Below are 13,945 nucleotides of genomic sequence, written 5' to 3'. Positions count from 1 at the left end.
TGGTAACGACAAGGTCAGATGTCCTTTTTCAGATTCCCCGTTTCACATGAGTTAGATATTTTTGAAGCAGAGCAGAATATTGTTTCGCCTTTTCATATTCCGTTAAGTCCCTTCTCTGTAAAACATTTCGCATGTCAGCATCTAAGGAACTGAGGGCTGTAGTTCTGTTGTTTTCTTCTCCTGGGGAAGGATTTTTCAGTTGCTCTAACTGGTGGCTAGGTACAACGAACATTTTTTCAGCATGTTCCATCAACGGTTACGTAAAAGCTCTGCGACTAGGGGGAGAGCTATGCTTAACAAGGGAGCTAGAAACCCTCCAGATTGATTTACCAGCTGCTTCTTTTTTCTTATTGATATACGCTTATTACTCAGTTTTTTGATGAGCGAGCAGTTTTTTCTCAGCACGGAAACCTGCCTGTCTGATAGGGGGATGTTACCTTTTAAAGTGTTGAGTGCAATTTCAGAGATAGCCAAGACGAGATCGTGAGGAGCCGTGCACAGAATGGCTTTTCTCTGTCGCGGGGGGGCCTTGATAAGCATCTGTAAAAGGGGTAGATTTCTTCTCACACAGATAGACATGTTGCCGTGAGGAGGACACGCTTACATTTGAATGCCCTATGGGTTAACTCACTTGCTTTTGTAAAGGGCTCCAAGTTTCTTTTTTTTCATAGTGTAGACGACCGGCCAGTCTGGTGGGAAAAGCCCCGTCCTCAATCTGTAAGACTCAGGCGTGGAAGCATTTAAGTCTACCATCAGATACCCATAAGGTTTTGCGGTAGCATCCTGAAAACTCTCTAGAAAGAACTGAACGTTTCCAGGGTACATCTGATGTGCCAGTGTAACGATCTGTAGTTTGTCCCTGGGGTTTTTGAAGAGCACCATGTATTTTGCATTTAAGGTAATGGTGTGATTGGATTTTCCCTGGAAGAAAATGTTCTGTGTGATGAAAAAAATACTTAATTACAATGATGCACATACTTGGTAAAAACATCAGCGATCTCAGTGCTGGAAGAAGGAGAGGCCATGAGGTCATCCACAATAACAAGATTCACTTTATTTGGGGGTAATATTTCATCATCATTAAACGTCACAGGGAGCCCCTCCATAAAACGTATGTGGGGGTACTTCTGAAGGAGCTCCTTATACATAGGCTGCCAGCATGCATAACACCATACAATATTTTCAGGAACAACAGAGAGCACAGTACGCGCGTGATCCAACATGTTTTTTATAAAATACGTTTTCCCGCAGTTGCTAGGCCCTGCTAAAATGGACGAAAAAGGGTGTTTCCACCGCAAATCCATCTTAATACCCGTAAGGTAGAGTTCTGAAGTCTTTCAGAAGGACCCTCTTATCATATACGACCCTTAGCATCTTATTCAGACCGCCTGTTTCGATACGCCACATCTTTTTATTTCTCAGAATGCCCCTCTGCTGCAGAACAATTTCTTTAAACCCTGTTCCATAGTCCAGAACCATTTGTTTCAGACTATCGAAATGGACCCTTTCAGAATTCCGGCGTGGAGCGTAATGCCCTTCACTCTCATGTAAGACATCATGGAGGACAGTCTCAGGCCGTAGGTCTTCTGACCAGCTGACACAAACTCTGTGATGCGCTCATTTGGGGGAATCTCTTTTGTCAGATCCCCTAAGTAGTCTCCTAGGGGGGGAAGCCAGTCCCCCTCACGATGTACAAAGATTACAGAATCTGTGTCATGGTACAAGCACCTGTCACCCAACTGTTCCAGCAAGTTGTAAAGTTCTAATCGCGCGTATGCAGTTGTAAAAGCCCCTATTAGTACATTTGTTCTCCCGCTGTGGCTGAACCGATCTATAGCGTGTCTCCAAGACACAGTGACCCCCTCGTCGTCAAGAATTTCAAACCCTGAAATCTCATAGGCAGGTGAGAAGGCATACTCCAGAAGCTGAGTAGGGTCCCTCACGATGCTGCTGTTCAGCAAGTTAGAGCGCTGAGCAAATTTTCCCCACAAAGAATTTAAAAACAACTTTGCTATCTGGCGCTTTGCGGGGTTCACCGCGATCTTTTGGGGGCATAATTCAATGCTCTCTTTTTCACGATAATCAGAGATATATTGTTTCTTCCTCGCCTCATCCGTGCACCATGAGGGATAGCCCATGGCTTCTTGTTTCTGACGTAGATGCATTTTAATGTAACCAGAAAACAACTCGTCAGATTTGCCAGGAAAATCCCATATCTCTGAAATTGCCAAGACCCTGTACCCCTTTTCCAGGGCTTTCATCACCTCAAAAGTGCACCATGTGCCTATGATGGCGCGTTCCTCATCAGAGTGACGGCAGGGTTCCTGCTGGCTCATTTCCGCACATTTCTGGCACAAAGGGAACATGAGCTTCCCCCTCACCCTAACCGGTAATACAGGGAAAAAGAGTCCTCTCGGGGGGAGCAGTTTCATTTTCACAACACCAAAATAGCAAGACAGGGGCTTAAAGTTCTTGGTGATAATTTCAGGATGCCCCAAAGGATATTTCTTTGTTTTGTTTACATAAGGGTACAGGCTCATGAAGTCATAATAACATATTTCCTCCCCCTCTTTGGGTTTGTAATAGAGGGTAATGGCGTTTGTTCTCCCACCAAACAGAGCATCTCTAGGTTGCAGAGGTTGCGGAGGGTTTATTTCAGATAGAAACGCTTTAAGCGCTGCATCGCTGGCTAACATTGCCCTCCATTCGTGTTCCCAAATGGTAATGATCTCAAACCCCATATCTTTGATCTCATACTCCCTACGCTTGGTCTCATAATAAAGCAAACGGTAGGTTGTGTTCCTGAGGGGGTTTATTTCCGTATCCTTGTAACAAATGGGACAGCCATGATAAAAACACCCGTAAAATTCAAAAGCTGTCAGTTTGCCCCCAATCACTGTGTAACCATCCAGATAATATTCTCCTGCCCGAAATTCTCCCCTTTCAGAGCATGTCTGATCTCGATGGATTTTTTATGCTCCAGATACATCAGCCATTGTATAGCTGCAGAGGAAAATCGCTTTTTTATCCAGTCATAGTTGTCCCGTGGTAGAATAGCGATGGCATTGCTTTCTAAAAACATGTATCTAAACATGGCCATTGCAACGCTAGCTATGGTTAAGTATTAAAACGGATCCAGCCCGTCCCTCCCTCCTGATTTAGTCATCCGTAGGATTTCATCCCTGAACAACATACAGGCCTTCCTCAATATTTTTACATCCTGTTGGCAGTAATGCGCTAGCTCTTTCTGGAGATTAAAAATGCTGTTCTTATTTTCCTCATACCACGTGAGAAAAACTTTTTTCTCATCAGGCATCATGGTGTCATACCCATAAAATTTCGGGTGAGGGAGAGGGCCTTGGTAATCCCAGTTTTCAGCAGTGTTAAAAAAGTGGGGAAAATATCCTTTACAGCCCTCAAACCCCAAAGCCTTGGGAAGTTTCCCAAGCTTCATGGGGAGGAAGTTTAAGCTGTCGATAAATTTTAATTTCAATTTTTTCACCATCACGCACATAAGTTTACCTCCCTGTACAATAAGTTTCACCTCCATCCTTTCCTTCACCAGCTGGTTTATGATAAAGTAGCTATCATACCCCTTTGCATTGTGTGCCAGAAAGGTGAATCCTTTGAACTTTGGGGAGATAAAAGTTGAAATGAAGTCTGAAAGACAGCCTTCGCCCTTAAACTCCCAAGTTTTCCCTTCCTTTGTCCCCATTGCATATATATAATTAGGAAGGTGAATTCCTCTCTCCTGAGTACACTCAAAGTCAAAAAAGATATACTTGTCTGAAAGTTCAGGTTCTCTAAGAGGGGGAATGTAACAGAGATGGTCAGGTAAAAGAATACTGAGACACTCCAAGCACTTTCGTGGCTTGCATTTGTGTCTTTTAGTGACATAACCTCCACATTCTTCACACAGCCGTTTAGAGAAACAGTCAATCTCCTCTTTGGCCGCTAATTTTTTATGGATATTTAAACAGGTCCGAGAAGGGCATATCAGTCTGCAGCTATCACACCGCACCTCCACCTCCCTGGTACACTGTCTCCGTAAACAAAAATGACAGCGAAACCTACAAGTGTGTGTATGAGCATAAGGAGTTCCACAGATGGAGCAGTAATTTCTAGAACCAAAGAATCCTTTCATGTTTAGAATACCATAATAATGCTCATCGTGTAGCAGTAGAAAGTAGGACTTATCATGTATAAGTGGGCCCAATCTGAAGATTTCCCAGCCTTTATCACCATGTAGGACAACCCCTATATTCACTTGTAAATACCTTTCAAATCTCCCCAGGTCTGATAACAGAATTTTTTTATCAGGGGCAATCCCAACTGCTGCATACAGCTGTCTTGCCATCTGTAATAAATGAAAAGCAGTATACCCTTGGCCATTTATGATTGCTAAGAGACTCCCCCCAAAGCAAAGGTTGCTGTCCTCATTATTCTGGTCAACAAGATGTTATCTTTTCTTTTCTATGATCTTGCTATAAAGGACAGTGCTTAGGAGTCTTTTACCCCTCCCACCCCTGTTTCTGATAACAGAAACAATGAGACGCAACAGACCATGGAGATGAACTTCTGCATTGCTCTGAATGAGATTCCCTATGTTAGCAAAAAATGATGCAGCGTCCAGAGCACTGATGTGTCTCCTCAAGGAGAAGAGAGGGTTATTTAACCCACCCCCCTCAAGACGCAGTTGTACTAAATCCGCTGGATCTATTTTGCTACGTAACTCGTCCAACAATTCCTGTATGCTATTGGTTATGGCTTGTTCCACCAACAAAGGGTGACTTAAGTGCTCCAAGTTTACAAAATGGAAGGAAAAAGTGTATCGGGAGACAGGTAGTCTTGGAGCATGCCATTCCCAGCGACCCTCCCTTTCCAGGTAGACTCTTGGTTCAGGCTCCTCCTCCCCCTCCCCCCTGTAGTGTTCATGGTGGAATAACCGCTATCAGACACAGGGTTTGGATTGGAGGAATAGCCACTATCAGAATGGTCTTCAACCATATCAGCACCTGCATCTGGTGGAGGAACAGGTGGCCCCTGGGGGATAGGAGAAAGCCCTATATCATCATCATCCTCTGAATCAGAGGTGTCCTGTGGGGAGAGTGGGAAGCCTGCCCCAACCTGATTCACCCCTGCAGCAGATGGAGACTTGTGTGGTGTCTGGCTCAGGTCCCTCTGCAGACTATCAGGATAGATGTGGAAGTTTTTAATATTTTCTTGAAAAGAAACGAGCATCTCTTTATCAAGCCCCTTGCCCTGAAACAACCAGCACCAGTGTTTTTTTAAACTCTGAATTCCAGTAGCTAAGCTGAGCTGAGAGTTTTCTCTCCTTCTCAATAACAGAATTCATACACTGGTTCAATAATCCTCCCAATTCAAAACATTCATCTGGGTCAAGGTTTCTGGTTTTCTTCTGTTTTTTCTTTGGAGCAAAATCTTCAGATTCACTTTCAGACAAGGCAGCAGCAGGACGCTTCCGGTCAGGGAGCGGTCTGCCCATGGGAGTGACAGTTCCTAGAAAGATATAAACATTTTTTTTTTTTTTTTTACTGAATGGGGAGACTACATAACTGAAATAGGCAATTTATTATCATAAGAACAGACCATAGGCCCCCACCTAGTCCTGCGACCTGTATCTCACACCAGGTAAAAAAGAGACTCCCTTGCATAGTCCACTTCTAAAATCCTGGCTTGTAACCCACAATGGATTTTTTTTTCCTCCAATCCCCTCTTAAAGGCATCCTGTCCCAAGGAGTAAAGAAATATTTTTTTGTCAAATTTAGTGGATAAATTTATACAAGTGATTACCTTTCTGGTTGGCAGTAGTTGCTACATTAGAAGTGGAAGGCCCCCCAGCAGCTTTTCTTTGAAGAATATTTTGCACAGGCCCAGTATTTCCTGAACGTAGAGAAAACCAAAATTTAAAAGCGCTAGAAAATAGTGGTATATGCTTTTCCATTAAAAGTATTCCTATTATGTAATTTATACAGGTAGTTACCTATCTAGTTGCTAGCTGCATTAAAAGTGGAAGGCCCCCCTGCAGCTTTTCTTTGAAGAATATTTTGCACAGGTCCAGTATTTCCTGAGTGTGAGAAAAACCAAAATTTAAAAGCGCTAGAAAATAGTGGCATAGGATTTCCCATTATTATTAATATCCATATTTTGTATTTTTTTCAAGCTGATCATGGATCAGTGGTTACCTTTTTTGTGACTGTCCAGAGCAGGTGGTTTGGACATGCTAGGCTTTCGACTCAATGGAGATTTTCCTCGGGGTCCATTAACACCTGCGTGATTTTGCACAGGTTCAGCATTTCCTATTGTGGGAAAAAACCAAAATTTTAAAATCAATTTTCTTTTTTTAAAAAAACTGACCTCCATTAAAAAAAAAAAAGGCCTAGGATTACCTCCCCCTGTGCTGGATTTTGGTGACCCTCTAGCAACTAGAACAAGAAAGGAAATTTTTTTTTTTTTTTGTAAATGCCAATACGTTTTCTTCCTTGTTATTAATCATGAATATTACCTCTTTTAAAGATGCTTGAACCACCATCACATCTGTCAGTAAGAGCTGTATCAATAATTCCTTTAGCTAAAATGATCAGAAATTTAATTTTATATTAAATGGTTATAAATGTGCAATAAAAAAAGGGGAGCAATAACAGAATTTTTACCTCTTTTGAATAGGGCTGGAGATGATTCTCCTTCAAAAAAGAAATAAAACAGTAAAAATAATTATGGATTATGTAGGATACCCAGTTTCTTGATTTTTAAATAAAATATGAGGTAAAGTAACACAAACCAGAACTGGGTGCTGAGTATAAGCCACCAGAACTGGGGGGGGGGGTTAATCTGGTACTTGAAGGAAGTCCTACAGTTAAAAAAGAAAAATAAGGAGGGTCACTTTACTTATTTTTTTAAAGAGACTCAGGAAACTTAATTAAAAAATAGGCTCAGTTTTACGTTTTCAAAATATGAAAGGCTTTTTCTTGCAGTCTGAATTGTCGCCTGACTGCCTAGGGGGATTTGGAAAAAAAAGAACCATTTTGATTTGCTCAGTATTCAGAGGAAATGGAAAATAAAAATTCAACTGTGCAAATACCTGGTTTAGCAGTTGATTCCTGCAGTGCCCCCAGAAACAGCACTAAATTTGAAACAGAAGAAGACATGTAAATGTATCTTGTACTTTTAAAAAATTATTAGGAAACTGCTATTTTTTTATTCAAAGTACCATCAGATTCCTATGAAATAATTGGCTCATCTTCCTCTGACATTCCACCACTGATCAGTCAAACAATTTTTTTTTTGCACTGTACACCTGAAAAAAAGACAGACATTTTTTTTTTGCCCTATGATCAAAATTTCAAGACAGTCCCCCCCCCAACCCTTGAATAAAACCCTGCATAATTTTTGAACTCTGACAAACAGTCACACCTAGAAGGGGGGAGAGAGGTAGGGATTTTTACTCCTGTCATAAAAAATACCCCCTGAGCATGCACAGAATAAAAAAAAAACTCTGAACAAAAATCCAGACATTTTTTTGGCCCCTATCGTCAAAATTCAAGACAGCCCCCTCAACCCTTGAATAAACCCCTCAACAGTTTGACACAAGGGGGCAGTCAAATCCCATGAAAAAAGGTGAGGACCAAGCACCCTCACACAGACAAAATTCAAGACCAGAAAGAGAGAGAGAGCTAGGATTTTTTTTTAAAAACTCGTGTCAATGCTAACCCCTGATCATGCACAGAATAAAAAAAAAGACATCAGACCCCACAAAAATCCAGACATTTTGTCCTAATGGACAAAATTTCAAGACATGCTTCCTAATAGGATCATACACACACACATCATACATAACCCATGATCAGAGAATAATATACTCACCAAAATCTGCAGCCTTCTTTCTTTTGGAAAGGTGTGGTGTGGCAAAAAAAAAAGATGTGTCCTGCTTTTATAGGGAAAATCTCACATCTGTGCATACCAGATAGATTCTGTTCCCATGTCAAAAAGTTTGAAAAATTTCTAAGTTATTGGAATGCAATAGTCCTGGATTAACCCATTTTGACCTGTGTCTGGTTTTTGCACGTGCAAAATCCAGATACTGATTCTGTTCCCATGTCAAAAAGTTTGAAAAATTTCCAAGTTATTGGAATGCAATAGTCCTGGATTAACCCCAGTTTTGACCTGTGTCTAGTCTTTGCATGTGCAAAATCCAGATACAGATTCTGTTCCCATGTCAAAGATTGATATATTTCCAAACTATTGGAATGCAATAGTCCTGGATTAACCCCAGTTTTGACCTGTGTCTGGTTTTTGCACGTGCAAAATCCAGATACAGATTCTGCTTCCCAGTCTCATGGATTATAAAATAGCTGAAATTGTTTTCCCATATAGAAAAGAAATGTGTCTGATCAGCTTCTGATTTTTCAGTCCTTTTTTTTTGGTGTAACCCCTATGTGAGCAGGTTCTATTCTCCCATGCCCCCCAAGCCCATGTCTTCTAAATTCATTTGAATTAATCCCCCTGTAAGCAACAGAACAGTCAAAAGTTCATATAAAAAATATAATTTTTATTCCTAAACATGCACATTTTAATAAGCAATCCCTCTCTCACCCCCATGTCTTCTCTCTACTTCTAAAATTCCATTGAAAGCATCATTTCCCTAGTCATGCAAGATCTGCATTTTATTCCTAAACATGCACATTTTTTTTAATAAGCATTCCCTCTCTCACCCCATGTCTTCTCTCTACTTTTTTTTTCCTAATCATGCAAGTTCCATATATTAATATTCCATTCCACTCCATTATTATTCCATTAATATTACATCAGATAAAACCAAAAAGATTTGGCTTTCACAGCTTTTTCAACAGAAAAAAGAAAAACACGGTCTTGCGGTTGAAGCAGTTTAGCGGCTATTTTATGGGGTTCAGATTCAAATTTATATACATGATCCAATAATGACATAACGTATTCAGGAAATTCCTGCTTGATCTCAAGACAACCTAATGAAAATGCAATACAGATACACGTGTGCAACAGACTTCCAATATCCAATTTCTTCATAACCCTGCGTAGCATGTCTCAAATAAACTCCTGAGTCCAGTCCAAGCAAACGTGGGCGTCCTGGTTTGGGGCCTTCGTTGGACATCACTCACAGGACACCTCGAGAAATTTTGATACACAATACTTCACAATGGTGAACAAACTTGCCCTCAGCAAACTTTTTGTGATTCTTTGTCATATTTGTGATGTCAGATTTTTGTTCTGTCTGTCCAGTGCGAGAACCCCTAAAATGTTTCGTAACGTTTTGAAAGCGTCTTGCTTCACATCCTTCTTTGGAATAGCCTACAGAAAAAAAACACAAATAAGTATTTTTGATTTTACATTTCAGGCAACACACTCACATATGCACTCAAGCACAATGATTTACCTCTGCTTCAGTTTCTCTAGGTACAGGTGGTTCTTCCATTGCAAATTGGTAAACCAGGTTCAAAGATGAAAACAGTAACACGTCATCCTCCTCCTCCTCGTCATCCTCATAATGCCTACATTTTTGCTTCTTCTTCATAGGTGCCTGCGGTAGGCTTTGAGAATCAGTGGGTCTGTCTGGGGCCTCCGGCTCATCGCAGCTCTCCATCTTGAACAGTTTGCGAACGTAGTTTTGAGAATCCACGGGTCTGACCGGAGTCTCCCCCCCCAGAAGGCAGCACATTCTCCTTCTCCTCGGGGCTCTCCATCTTAACCACCACCATAGTGTGATTTTCACTCTCCTCCCCGGCAGGGGATTCGCACTCCAACTGGGGAGCCTCCATCTCAGAAGGCGATGTGGGAGAGCTTTTCAGAGGGGAGGTCATGGCAGAAACAGCAGCAACAGCAAAGGCTGAACGGGTTTCTCCCTCCCCCCAAAGGCCCTGGGCCTTAAATAAAAGGACATGTCCGGACCTGTTCCCACTCCCCCCTTTTTTCCCATTGGCTCCACACAGTGGTCCGTGAGCTATGAAACCTGCGCCTATTGGTCGACGGCGATGGGGCAAGTTGTTTGAGGGGTCACATAAACCCCTTTCCCACACTTCATTGGCATGCTCCTTTTCCCGCCAAACCAAATGTCGGAGCGCTACAAAACCCCTCCCTAGTGGTCGAGGGGAACGGGATAAGTTGTTTGAGGGGTCACATGAACCCCTTTCCCACACTTCATTGGCAGGCTCCGTTTCCCGCCAAACCAAATGTCAGGGTGCTACAAAACGCCTCCCTAGTGGTCGAGGGGAAAGGGGCGAGTTGATTGAGGTGTCACATGAACCCCTTTCCCACACTTCATTGGCGGGCTCCTTTTCCCGCCAAAAAAAATGTTGGGGTGCTACAAAACCCCTCCCTAGTGGTCGAGGGGAACGGGACGAGTTGTTTGAGGGGTCACATGAACCCCTTTCCCACACTTCATTGGGGGATTCCTTTTCCTGCCAAACCAAATGTCAGGGTGCTACAAAACCCCTCCCTAGTGGTCGAGGGGAACGGGGCGAGTTGTTTGAGGGGGTCACATGAACCCCTTTCCCACACTTCAAAGGGGGGCTCCTTTTCCCACCAAACCAAATGTCAGGGTGCTACAAAACGCCTCCCTAGTGGTCGAGGGGAACGGGGCGAGTTGATTGAGGTGTCACATGAACCACTTTCCCACACTTCATAGGCGGGCTCCTTTTCCTGCCAAAAAAAATGTCGGGGTGCTACAAAACCCCTCCCTAGTGGTCGAGGGGAACGGGGAAAGTTGTTTGAGGGGTCACATGAACCCCTTTCCCACACTTCATTGGGGGGCTACTTTTCCCGCCAAACCAAATGTCGGGGTGCTACAAAACCCCTCCCTAGTGGTCGAGGGGAACGGGGCGAGTTGTTTGAGGGGTCACATGAACCCCTTTCCCACACTTCATTTGGGGGGCTCCTTTTCCCGCCAAACCAAATGTCAGGGTGCTACAAAACCCTTCCCTAGTGGTCAAGGGGAACGGGGAGAGTTGTTTGAGGTGTCACATGAACCCCTTTCCCACACTTCATTGGCGGGCTCCTTTTCCTGCCAAACCAAATGTTGGGCTGCTACAAAACCCCTCCCTAGTGGTCGAGGGGAACGGGGAGAGTTGTTTGAGGGGGTCACATGAACCCCTTTCCCACACTTCATTTGGGGGGCTCCTTTTCTCGCCAAACCAAATGTCAGGGTGCTACAAAACTCCTCCCTAGTGGTCGAGGGGAACGGGGCGAGTTGTTTGAGGGGTCACATGAACCCCTTTCCCACACTTCATTGGGGGGCTCCTTTTCCCTCCAAACCAAAAGTTAGGGTGCTACAAAACCCTTCCCTAGTGGTCAAGGGGAACGGGGAGAGTTGTTTGAGGTGTCACATGAACCCCTTTCCCACACTTCATTGGCGGGCTCCTTTTCCTGCCAAACCAAATGTTGGGGTGCTACAAAACCCTTCCCTAGTGGTCGAGGGGAACGGGGTGAGTTGTTTGAGGGGTCACTTGAACCCCCTCAGGGGGTGGGATTTCTGGTAAAGAGGGGCGGGATTTCCGCTGTCAAAATAGTTTGAGAAGAAGTATGTACTTCCTACTACTCTAGACCCTCAGAAATGGAGATGTTATCAAAGGGAGAGGGAAAGAGTGGTGGACCTGGAAACATCATCATAACCTCCTAACCAACTACACTGTCTTTGTTGATACACATATGTTCTCTTGTCCTGTAGTGATTGCTGGGGGGAAAAATGCACCAGGTTCAGGAAATTTCCTATTAGGGATGAGTGGAATTCAATAGTTCCATTGCACAGAATGGATTCCTCACTCTATCCAAGGCTGGTGCAATAAGCCCAGAAACACAGGATTACATCACATCAGCCAGCTGCCTAGCAGGATCCAGAAATGTCCAGAGAATCTTTAAGAAGCCAGCAGACATGCACCATGCCTCTGGCACACCCAGTAGGTGGCACTGTGACTAACTGCTAACCATGCCAGATGTAATGAGGTGACATGTAGAGCACCTATGCAATTTTCCAGGATGCTCTAGCCTTGCTGATCTGCCCCTTTACTTATTCATTATAGTCAAGAAAGGAACAGTGGGGAGTTTCACAAACATGTTTTCTCCAGTTGTACACCTGCGCATGAAGCAGCACAACTTGTCAAGGATGGTACAGGAGTGACTCTACCCCTAGTAATTATCAAAAACACTGTGTTTATTACTCTTCTCAGCAAAGCTCAAGGGATTCTTCCACTGATCACCTCGGAAGCCAAAAAGAGAAACATCAGAATTCAGAGCAACCTGAGATTGGACTTCTTGTATTGAGCCTGGAAAGGATCGTGCATAATGACCTCCAGCGTCACTGAGAGCCTGAATGAGATTTTGGGGGATTCTACCTGAGTGAGATTTAACTTCTGTCAGTTCAGATCTTCAGTTCCAGCTTAAGAACTCCATTCATCTGAGTAAAGAGTGTGTATGAGTGTGGCTGTGGCAGATACTCCCGGTATGATGATACTGCTTCTCCTTTTCCTACTAACACATGTTCCCTGTGGGGTGCTGAAGACAAAATGCCCATCCAATCTGGCAAATGATAGAAATATCCCATTTAACTATTACAAGCCAGGAGACTACCAGATAAGTGGGATCACATCTACAACAAGTATTATGTTGGAGCCATATGTATTCTCCAAAGCTCCTACTAACATATTTAAAGCGTAAGTAATCACAAAGCGATAGATTTAATGCTACTCCACCAGATTCTGTTTCAGCCGTCCCCATTAATCTTATTGATCAGAGACCATCCTTTCTGTCTGGTAAATCAGATACTTTTTTCCTCTGGTTTTTCCTTAGAGAAACAATCTTGGGGGCAAGGCAGGAGCATTGTTAGCAGGAACAATTTCCCATGGCACACAAACTCTGAAAAGATGTAGAAGACACAGGTATTGGAAAGATAATTCTTTCTTCACTGAAATGTCTAGAAATCTCTGCTACCCTGCAGAATTGGGGCTCTCTAAGTTTCAGGCATAGCAGCAAAGAACTATCTGAAGGGAAAAGAGAGGTTTCTCTCCCATATTTCTATTGCAAATGATATGGATAAAGCAGTGCCTACCTTTTGGAAACTGATTTCATGGAAGGATACAATCATAGAATTGGAAGGGATCTTCAAGGCCATCTAGTTCAAACCTATGCTTGAAGCAGTCAATTCCTCTCTGATGCATCTCCAAAAGGTGCCTTTCAAGCCCCTTCTCTCCAGCAACAGAGAACCCCTTGGTAATAGGTTCTGTTGCCGAACTGCTCTTAGTATTAGGAAATGTCTCCTAATATTTAAGTGGAATCTCCCCTCCTGCAGCCTAAGCCCATGACATCCTTGTCTATCATGTGACAGCCCTTCAGACTGTAGAAGAATTCATGGGCACACATACAGTCACTGCTGCATGTCTAAGCCAGACAAAGAAGACAGCGGTGGAACTTGGGAGGCTTGCATGTGAAATGGGCTTTTTGTATTCCTGCTGTGTATCCCTGCAGCAGCAGGTCTTTCAAGCCAGTGAGCCTTGTAAGTTGAGAGGTGAACTGTGCATCATTTTATTGACTTATCCCTGAGTCATATGTACAGTGTGACTCCTTGTAGAAAGAAAGAGAGATTACATTGTGACGATGCCGTTCACAAAGTGGTTGAAAGAGAAAATCAAATCTGATGGCTTTGTCCCGAAAGGGCTCACAGATCTAAAAAAATGCCAAAGAACACCAGCAGAGAGCCACTAGAAAAGACACTGCTGGGGTGAGGAGGGCCAGTTACTCTCCCCTTCTAAATAAAGGAGGAGCACGCATTTGAAAAAGTGCCTCTTACCCAGTTAGCAGGGTTTGTTGAATTCGTGGGCACTCATATGGTACTCATACACTTATGCTGAAATTGCACATTGTCCAAAACATCTCTGTTGTTTCATTTATTGATAGACTGTGA

The 13,945-nt window shown here is 43.3% G+C and overlaps 1 protein-coding gene across 1 annotated transcript in view; it reads left to right on the top strand.

Annotated features, from left to right (window-relative positions):
* The window catches only part of LOC136641548 (zinc finger protein 91-like), a 543,065-nt gene that overhangs the window by 43,494 nt on the left and 485,626 nt on the right, over positions 1-13,945 (top strand). The window lies entirely within an intron of this gene.

The sequence above is a fragment of the Tiliqua scincoides genome, chromosome 2 (genome assembly GCF_035046505.1).
Source record: "Tiliqua scincoides isolate rTilSci1 chromosome 2, rTilSci1.hap2, whole genome shotgun sequence".
NCBI lineage: Eukaryota > Metazoa > Chordata > Lepidosauria > Squamata > Scincidae > Tiliqua > Tiliqua scincoides.
The sequence above is the reverse complement of the archived record's forward strand: the minus strand, read 5'-3'. Positions and strand labels throughout refer to the sequence as shown.